Source organism: Pseudophryne corroboree, chromosome 2 (assembly GCF_028390025.1).
Source record: "Pseudophryne corroboree isolate aPseCor3 chromosome 2, aPseCor3.hap2, whole genome shotgun sequence".
In the NCBI taxonomy this organism is placed as follows: domain Eukaryota; kingdom Metazoa; phylum Chordata; class Amphibia; order Anura; family Myobatrachidae; genus Pseudophryne; species Pseudophryne corroboree.
This window is the reverse complement of record NC_086445.1, coordinates 495,042,003-495,051,156: the sequence shown is the minus strand read 5'-3', so window position 1 is coordinate 495,051,156 and position 9,154 is coordinate 495,042,003. Positions and strand designations below refer to the sequence as shown.

Genomic DNA, 9,154 nt, shown 5'->3' with positions numbered 1-9,154 from the left:
CAGTTGACCTGAGGGCACAACTGCCCGCATCCTTTGCCTAAAATCAGCGGCATTGTAATGAGTCAGTTTGACTCATTACAAGCCGCCTGTGACTGTGTGCGAGCACTGCCGCCGGTGAGGAGCAGCTCCGGGGGCAGCCGCAGGAGAGGAGGAGGAGGGAGGGGGAGGAGGGAGCTGCAGCAACGCACTCTAATTGGTGGCGGCGCCGCTGCAGCTGTCCCTCTCCTTCACATTGGCTGCCCGCGATCTCTCCCTCCCTGCTCCTGGCGCACTTCCGCCAGGTAGCAGGGAGGCAGCGATCGCGGGCAGCCAAGGTGAAGGAGAGGGACAGCTGCAGCGGAACCGCTGGCAGCACGTCATAGTTGCCTAACGCTGCCAGCAAAGGTGAAGAGATCCTCCGCATTCCCTAATGCCCCATCGTGAATCCGGACAGCGCATGTGCGAGTCCAGATGGGACGGGGCGGAGCCTGGAGCAGAAGAGCAGCCACAGGGAGAGGAAGGGGAATAGTGTGTCCCATCCTCCGGTAACCATGCTGTATTTCTCTGCTCCTCACAAATCGGCTGGTGGTAGCCCCGCCCCCCTTCAGAGCACATGCACCTCCGGCTCCAACACCGTCAGAACTGGGTCCAGAGACCCATCTCCGCTGCAGCTAACAGGACATAGAGGTGACTGGGCTGGCTAAGTGTGTGAGGGAGGTGGCTGGTTGCAGGGCTGTTGTATGTGTGCTGAGTGCAGGGCTGGTGTACATGAGTGTGTGAGAGGTGGCTGTGGTGTACTATATGTGTGCTTGGTGGAGGGCTGTGGTGTATATGGCTGTCGTAATGTGTGAAAAAGGGGACGCTGTCTGCCGTAATGTGTAAAAAAGGGGACGCTGGCTGCCGTAATGTGTAAAAAGGGGGACACTGGCTGCTGTAATGTGTAAAAAGGGGGATGCTGTCTGCCGTAATGTGTAAAAAGGGGAATCTGTCCGCCGTAATGTGTAAAAGGGGCTCTACCTGGTGTAGTGGCGCTACTGTGCGGCGTAGTTTGAATAATGGAGACTACTATAATATGTAATATGAATTGGTATTATTTTGTGGCCACACCCCTTCCCCATGAAGCCATGCCCCTATATGTTTTGCGCGCGTCTGCAGTGCGCACTGCCCCTATTTTGCATACAAGGGGGCGGGGGTGCCAATGCCCTCTCTTGCACACAGCGCTAAAATGTCTAGTTACGGCACTGGGCAGGGGCACCATTACAAGACAGTAGATCACTGTCTGCACAGATTGTCTTTAGGGCGCTCTGGGTGGCTCTACTGGCTGCAGGGTGTCATTTAGACATCATGTAAACCAAATGCAGGTGTCATGGGACAGCAAAGATGCCACCTGCAAGCTGTTGAAAGAGGAGTGCACTACTGTGCAGACTCCATGTTGCTCCTACAGGGAGGCTTCATTACTGTTCATACACAGCATCATCTCACCACTGTGTTAGAGATGAGACCTGCATTTACCTGCTTTCCAAAACACTGTTCCAGAACCCTACACCCCTACCTGCAACCTTCATACACTAAAGAAAAGGAGAGAAAGAAGGCTCTTGTGTGGGCGCACTCTTGAAAGGAAAGGAAAATTCCTATAACATGTAGAGAGAGATACTTAAAACATAACTTTTAATGTTGACATTTGTAATAAAAATACCAATATAAATGATCCATATCAAAGAAAAAAATGTGATAATTAGAATTATTAAAAATGTTCTGGTCTGGTTTAATCACACTTGGTGATTGGAATGGTTGTAGACATTGATTAATCTTACCCCCAATTCCCCTGACCAGCACAGAATATCTGTGTTGATGGAACCAAGGAGTGATCATAAGAGTTATTTGATAAGTAAGCCCCACTTGGGCTACTTTATTCAAAGTTGGTTGGTCTCCTGCATTCAAATGAGCTTGACTTTCTGACGTAAGCCACAAAAATTAGTAGTAAGCCTCAAAAGAAGAAAAAAAGGAAAAGGAAAGGGGAAAAGAGACTTAGTGGTGATACTGCTGTTGGCGTCGCAAACACATATGAAGGGAAATGGTCCCAACTCTACAACACCGGGTATTCGCAGGAAGTCTCCTCTCCTGGTACTGACCCGGCCCAACGCTGTTTGGCTTCCAAGATCAGACGAGATCGGGCATTGGCAGCGTGGTATGATAGTAGAGAATTTTTATGATAGTACACCAATGAGAGTGCACCTATACATACACTCACAGACTTGTGAGCTTAACGACACCTTGCTCCGCTTGCTCCAACTAGCGTTTATAACAGTGAGTACAGCTGTACCCATTATTCCTTCCACAAACCACTCCACTGGTTAAGTAACTGGGCAATTGTTTTAGGGCATCCACTGGTGTATACAGAAACTCAGCCACATTATGAAGCGTGTGTAAACACATATTTCCAACACAGGGCCCTGCACCCTGGGCAATTGCACTGTTCACACAATCTTAGCTACAGCCCTGCTGTTTGATATTTTAGCAATTGGGGACATTACATTGTGGCTTATTATCAATTGAGGGCATACTGTGTGCCATATTAGGAATCATGGGCACTGCTGGGTGGCATATTATGCATCTCCTTGCAGTAGGCATAGAAAGAGAATCCAAAATCATCTAAAATATGTTTTTTCAAGATTGTTTTTATTAGATTTAGTTGGGGTTTTTTTTGTTTTGTTTTTTTTTTTAGCAAAGAACACTTACATTATAGCTAGGAGGCCCTTTGTTCAAAATCTTTTTCTTACAACAGCACTCCAAGAAAAGAGTTTGGACACCACTGCCCTATACCCTCTTATGAGGGACCTGCAAAGCTGGAGAGACTTAGCAGGACCTCCTCCATATCATCTCTAACTGTGGCCCCATAATGTCTGGACTCCTCATTGGCAGCATAAGGCTACTGGAGAGGGGGAGAAAACCTCCACATAGGAGAAGGGTTTTTGCTTGGGACCCCGGCCCAGATTGTTAAATAACAGTTAAAAACATTCCAAATCACCACAATATATGGAATGTTAACTTTTGTGGGTACAGTGCATATATTAATAAATTCACTTCTAATCGGTAAAACAATAAGAAGAAATTATGAAATTAAGTATCTGCCTAATCCGGCACTCAATCTACCTAAACCATGCCCTTAATTTGGACAAAACTTGGCAGCCCAGATCTGCCCCAAAATGCCCACTTTTAGGTGAGCCCTACCCATTTCTGTATAAAATCAGAAAAAAAACTGTTATTGAATTTGGACAAAGTTGCAGAATATGAGCATTAGATGCCATCATGCCATACAGGCATGAAGATGGATAATAATGCATGGAACGTCAGGGATTCCTCTGTGAAATGATCTTATATATACACAATTTTTCTAAAACTACATTTACCACAGTTAAGGGTTAGGAATGTAGAATTTTATATTTTTTATATGCCGTCTGACACATCTAATAATAATAATAATAATAATAATAACTATTATTATTATTATTATTATTTATTTTATTTATATATATATATATATATATATATATATATAGCTTTCTTCAATAGGACTCAAGGCATTTAACAGATAATATGAGCATAATAATAATAATAATAATAATAAAGGATTAGCTTTGCATGAAATACAAAGACCATTGAGATAATACAAAGGGTGAGGCAGCCATTTTGGGTCATTAGTTGCAGGATTATTCATTCTACTCAAGAAGGATCTAGGAGAGGCAGCCATTTTAGGCGCACTACCGGGGATTACACCAGGCAGGCCGAACAGGCCATGCTTTGACTGATGACACATAATGGGAGAGATAGAAATACTTGGCAAGTTCCTTGCATGTTCATCAGTCCAAGCATTTATCATTCTATACAGAGCACCAGACGAGGCAGCCATGTTGGTTGCACTATGTTGGTTAAAGTGTGCAAATAAGCACTACATGGGGATAAGAGATATAAAGAAAAAATGAATAGTGAACAAGATACCCACTGAATAGATAATTCAGTGGGTTATTTATCCTTCCCTTGAAAATACTACATGAGGCAGCCATCTTAGGGGCACCCTATTGTCTACTGAGGGGCAGGAAAAGAAAAAGAACAGTTGAGGTGGAGTCCATGATGCGGCAATAAGAAGATACAGTAATGGTTTATTTACTAAAGGTCAAATAAAATGAAAAAAATCTAATTTAAATTGATGAAAAGTGATCTAAATTGTGTTTCTGGGACTAAAACACATGTACTACTAACATTTAAAAATGTTTACTGCAGCTATACATTGGTGATGATTCATGAAGGTGCTGGATGGAAAACTTGGCGGGGAATTGATGCAGGCAGTATTTGCAGTGTACATAAAGGAAATGGGGTGTGGTATGGAAGGTAGATAGTAACTAGGTCGACAGTGTCTAGGTCATCCACTATTGGTCGACAGTCGACAGAGTCTCTATGTCAACAGGGTCTTTAGGTCGACATGATCTAGGTCGACAGGTCAAAAGGTCGACATGAGTTTTTAATGGGGGGGTTTGTGTCGTTTTCTTCGTAGAGTGACCGGGAACCCCAATTAGTGCACTGTGTCCCATCGCACGGCTCGCTTCACTCACCATGCTTCGGGCAAGTGCCTCGCTCAGCTACCGCTTCGCTTGGCACAGATTACTGTTCCAATCGTAGTCCATGTGGATCGTTAAGTATGAAAAGGTTAAAAAATAAATAAATAATAATCGTGAAAAACTCATGTCGACCTTTTGACCCGTAGATCTAGAACATGTAGACCTAGAGACCCTGTCGACCTAGAAACCCTGTCGACCTAGTTACTGTCGACCAATAGTGGGTAACCCACAACCTAGAAAGTGTCGACCTAGAGACCGAATCCCAAGGAAATGTAGGAGATTACTTTTTTTTTGCATTAGCAAATACAACCTTTGGCAGAGTAGGCCACCAAGGTAGTAGGCAGGTTCCCGCTGGACCAGTCTCATGCCCCCCCTCCCCCCCGATCCCGGCAGGCTGGCTGGCACTGCCTGCCAGGCCAGCCAACACTGGCTGCTGGCTCTGGTCGTTACACTTCGAAGAACTGCTGGAACGCAACCTAAAAGATGTCATCTGCTCTGGTTAGCTGGCAATTCTGGATGCCATTAGCTGGGAGCAGCAGCGGTGCCGGAGTTTAAGTTTTAAATACAGACGCTAGCCCTGGTGGGGGCTATAATTAACCAGCCCTACTCTATGGCCTCCAGAACACACCTGTAACCTGCCCTACCCCCTCAGACTCTGGAACACACCCTCCCCTCACACCACTGTTTAGAAATACAGTAAACTACTAGCCCAGGTACATATACTACCAGGGGTGGATTGGGAACAAAAAGCGGCCCTGGAAAAATTTGTACTAGTGGCCCTACTTGGGCAGCACCAGAAGTGTAAGGTCTAGCCATGGGCCATGGCAGCAGCACCCTTCCCCCAAGACTTTCCAGATAGTGGACATGTCCAGCATCAAGGGGGAAGTTAAAAATAAATAAAATTAAATATTATGAGCACATCATATGATACACCTTCAGAATTTAGGAAACTAAATCATTCTTTAGAAAGATATATTTTCTTGCTTATTACACCAACCGTATCGTAATCACTATTCACTCAATCTTATATGTCAGCCAAGCAGGCAGACAGAGCATACACTAGATCATCTGCAATCGCAGGCTAAGTGGCAAAGTAATTTTCATATATGCTAAATATTTTGCATCTTATTCATTATGTCTATAAAAAGGACCTCATGTCCTCAAACAAAACAGGCCGGCCCACCGGGAATCTTCCCTGTGAGCCCTATGGCCAATCCGCCTCTGTATACTAACCACCCTGTCCCCCATGGCCCCATAGATCTAAATCACCCTCCAGCCCTTGGAACATACACACCACTCTACCCTAACCCCTGGCCCCATAAACATACACTTCTGCCACTCTCCGCCCAGCCTTCTAGGCAGGGCCGGCTCTAGGCATGTTCGAATAGAGCGGCCGCGCAGGGCGCCACCCTTAATGGGCGCCGCGCGCTGGCGCCACCATATTCGAACATGGAGCCGGCCCTGCTCTGCAGCATCATGAGACTTGAGTGCGCTATACGCGCTGAGCGGCGCCGGTGTCTAACGTCAGATGCCGGCGCCGCGCAGCGCGCACAGCGCACTCAAGCGCCTTGGACTTGGAGGCTTCCTGGCCGCACGCCCGCCAGCACCCCCGCACCCGGACCTGCACTGCCGCACCCGGACAGCAGTACTCCTCCCCCTCCAACGCCGCAGGTATTTTGGGGGGGGGCGGCTGAGTGAATCATTTATGGATGGCACTGTGGGGGCATTTATCTGGCACTGTGGGGGTGTTTATCTGGCACTGTGGGGACATTTATCTGGCACTGTGGCACTGGGGGCATTTATCTGGCACTGTGGAGGCATTTACCTGGCACTGTGGGGGCATTTATCTGGCACTGTGGGGGCATTTATCTGGCACTGTGGGGACATTTATCTGGCACTGTGGCTGTGGGGGCATTTATCTGGCACTATGGGGGCATTTATCTGGCACTGTGGGGACATTTATCTGGCACTGTGGGCATTTATCTGGCACTGTGGGGGCATTTATCTGGCACTGTGGGGACATTTATCTGGCACTGTGGGGGCATTTATCTGGCACTGTGGGGGCATTTATCTGGCACTGTGGGGCATTTATCTGGCACTGTGGGGACATTTATCTGGCACTGTGGGGGCATTTATCTGGCACTGTGGGGGCATTTATCTGGCATTGTGGGGGCATTTACGTAGCACTGTGGGGGCATTTATCTGGCACTGTGGGGGCATTTATCTGGCACTGTGGGGGCATTTATCTGGCACTGTGGGGACATTTATCTGGCACTGTGGGGGCATTTATCTAGCACTGTGGGGGCTTTTCTGTATCTACATATCTGGCACTGTGTGGCCATTTATGTATCTGGCATGGCTGGGGGGCATGTCATGTGTTGCTGGCACTGCTGGGGGGCATGTCATGTGTAGCTGGCACGGCTGGGGAGCATATCATGTAGTGTTCCCGCTAGGTGTCTGTGGCTAGGCAAAGTGTCTAACGTGCTCTGCCTGGCGCAAAGTGTCTAACATGCTCTGCCTGGCGCAAAGTGTCTAACGTGCTCTGCCTGGCGCAAAGTGTCTAACGTGCTCTGCCTGGCGCAAAGTGTCTAACGTGCTCTGCCTGGCGCAAAGTGTCTAGGAGGTTCTACCTGGTGCAGTGTGTATTAACTGCACTACTGTGTGGTGTAATGCGAATTGCCACTATTATGTGGCCACGCACCTTCCCCACGAAGCAACACCCCTAAATTTTTGCTGCGCGCCTTCGACGCGCACTGTTCATGCTTTACCATGTAGGTAGATGAGCACCAAGCATTACAGTATGTACATCATTTTGCCCTCCTAACTTAAAAATGTGCCCTCCCTGCCCTAAAAAGTGAACACTATCGTGTAGCTGGCACTGCTGGGGGGCACGAGTTGCAGCCCAGATTCAGACACACGTGCCAAGAAGTGTATTAATAATCTCTTGGGATTTCCTACACTGTTGGCTAATCAGATGTGGGCGTGTTATTGGAGTGACATGGGCGTGTTGATGAAAGTGGGTGGGTATAACACTGAATTGCTTACATTGTAGGCCATACTCCAGCATTGGGCTGGTGAAAGCTAAAATTTTGTGACCGCTGGTGGTATCTAAAGACGTACAAAGCATGATTGCAACATCTGTAGACAGTAAAAGTGGACATCTTAGTCCTTGCATATTCGGATGCACTAATGTACACCAGTGAAGAGCATTAGCATAAAGTTGGACATTCCCAGGTTGTTACAGGGGGTTGGCTAACCAGACTCACATGTAGCATAGTATAGTCATGTAATTGGAGTGGCACGGGCATGTTGCTGAAAGTGGTTGCGTACAGAGATACTGTATTGCTCACATTGGAGGCTGTACTAAGATGGATGATCTGCACCTAGCATAGGGCTGGTGTAAGTTTCAATGGTGCAACCAAAAGTGGCATCTAAAGACGAAAGGACGTTGCATTAGCATAAAGGAACAGACGCAACTGCAGCCAAGGCAACTGCAGCAAGAAGGCTGCAACTGCGTCCAACTCAAAATCAGGGATGCCATGCCCCTTGACAAACCGCACACCTTCAACAAACCCCATCCACATTAGGGCTGCATCCATAAATTTCCCTGGCTGGTTTTCCATCTCATTCCACACCGTGAATACAGCTATAGAGTCATACCCTTTTGGCTAATGAGGTGGAACTGGGGTATGACAGGTCATTCTCACATTGGCGCGTTTCAGTAAAGGTGTGTACATGCATATGTGGGTTGTGCTGAACTCCAGGGACGTAACTACGTGTGTGCCAAGTGGGCTTGGCACACAGCGCAGTTGCCCTGAGGGCGCACGGCCAGCGGCATTTAATGAGTCAAATTGACTCATTACATGCCGCCTCTGCTGTGTGCGCCGTGCGCCGCGCTGGAGGGAGAAGAGACCAGCGCCGGGCAGCGGAAAAGGAGGAATAGGGAGGGGGAGCAGGGAGGGGGAGCAGGAAGCCGCAGCAGCGCTATTTCATTGGTAGTAAGCGCCGCTGCAGCATCCCCCTCTCCTTCTGTATTGGCTGCCCGGCGCTGCTATGGATGCTAGGATGCGGTTCCTTCATCCCAGCATCCACAGCAGCGCCAGGCAGCCAATACGGAAGGAGTGGGGGATGCTGCAGCGGCGCTTACTACCAATGAAATAGCGCTGCTGCGGCTCCCTGCTCCCCCTCCCTCATCCTCCTTCTCACCTCACTGCCTGCACCGAGAGGGAGATGCCAGCACGAGGAGCCTGTCAGCGGGGAGAAGGTAAGTATATCCCTCTCTCTCTCTCTAAGGGGGACACCGTCTGCCGCAATGTGTAAAAAGGGGGCCTGGCTGCCGCAATGTGTAAAAAGGGGTCCTGGCTGCCGCAATGTGTAAAAAGGGGTCCTGGCTGCCGCAATGTGTAAAGAGGGGGCCTGGCTGCCGCAATGTGTAAAAAGGGGGACAGGCTGCCGCAATGTGTAAAGAGGGGGCCTGGCTGCCGCAATGTGTAAAAAGGGGGACTGGCTGCCGCAATGTGTAAAGAGGGGGCCTGGCTGCCGCAATGTGTAAAAAGGGG

At 48.2% G+C, this 9,154-nt stretch overlaps 1 pseudogene; it reads right to left on the bottom strand.

Moving 5' to 3' along the window:
- Positions 1 to 2,062: 2,062 nt before the first annotated feature.
- Positions 2,063 to 2,181, bottom strand: LOC135053503 (5S ribosomal RNA; annotated as a pseudogene).
- Positions 2,182 to 9,154: the final 6,973 nt, after the last annotated feature.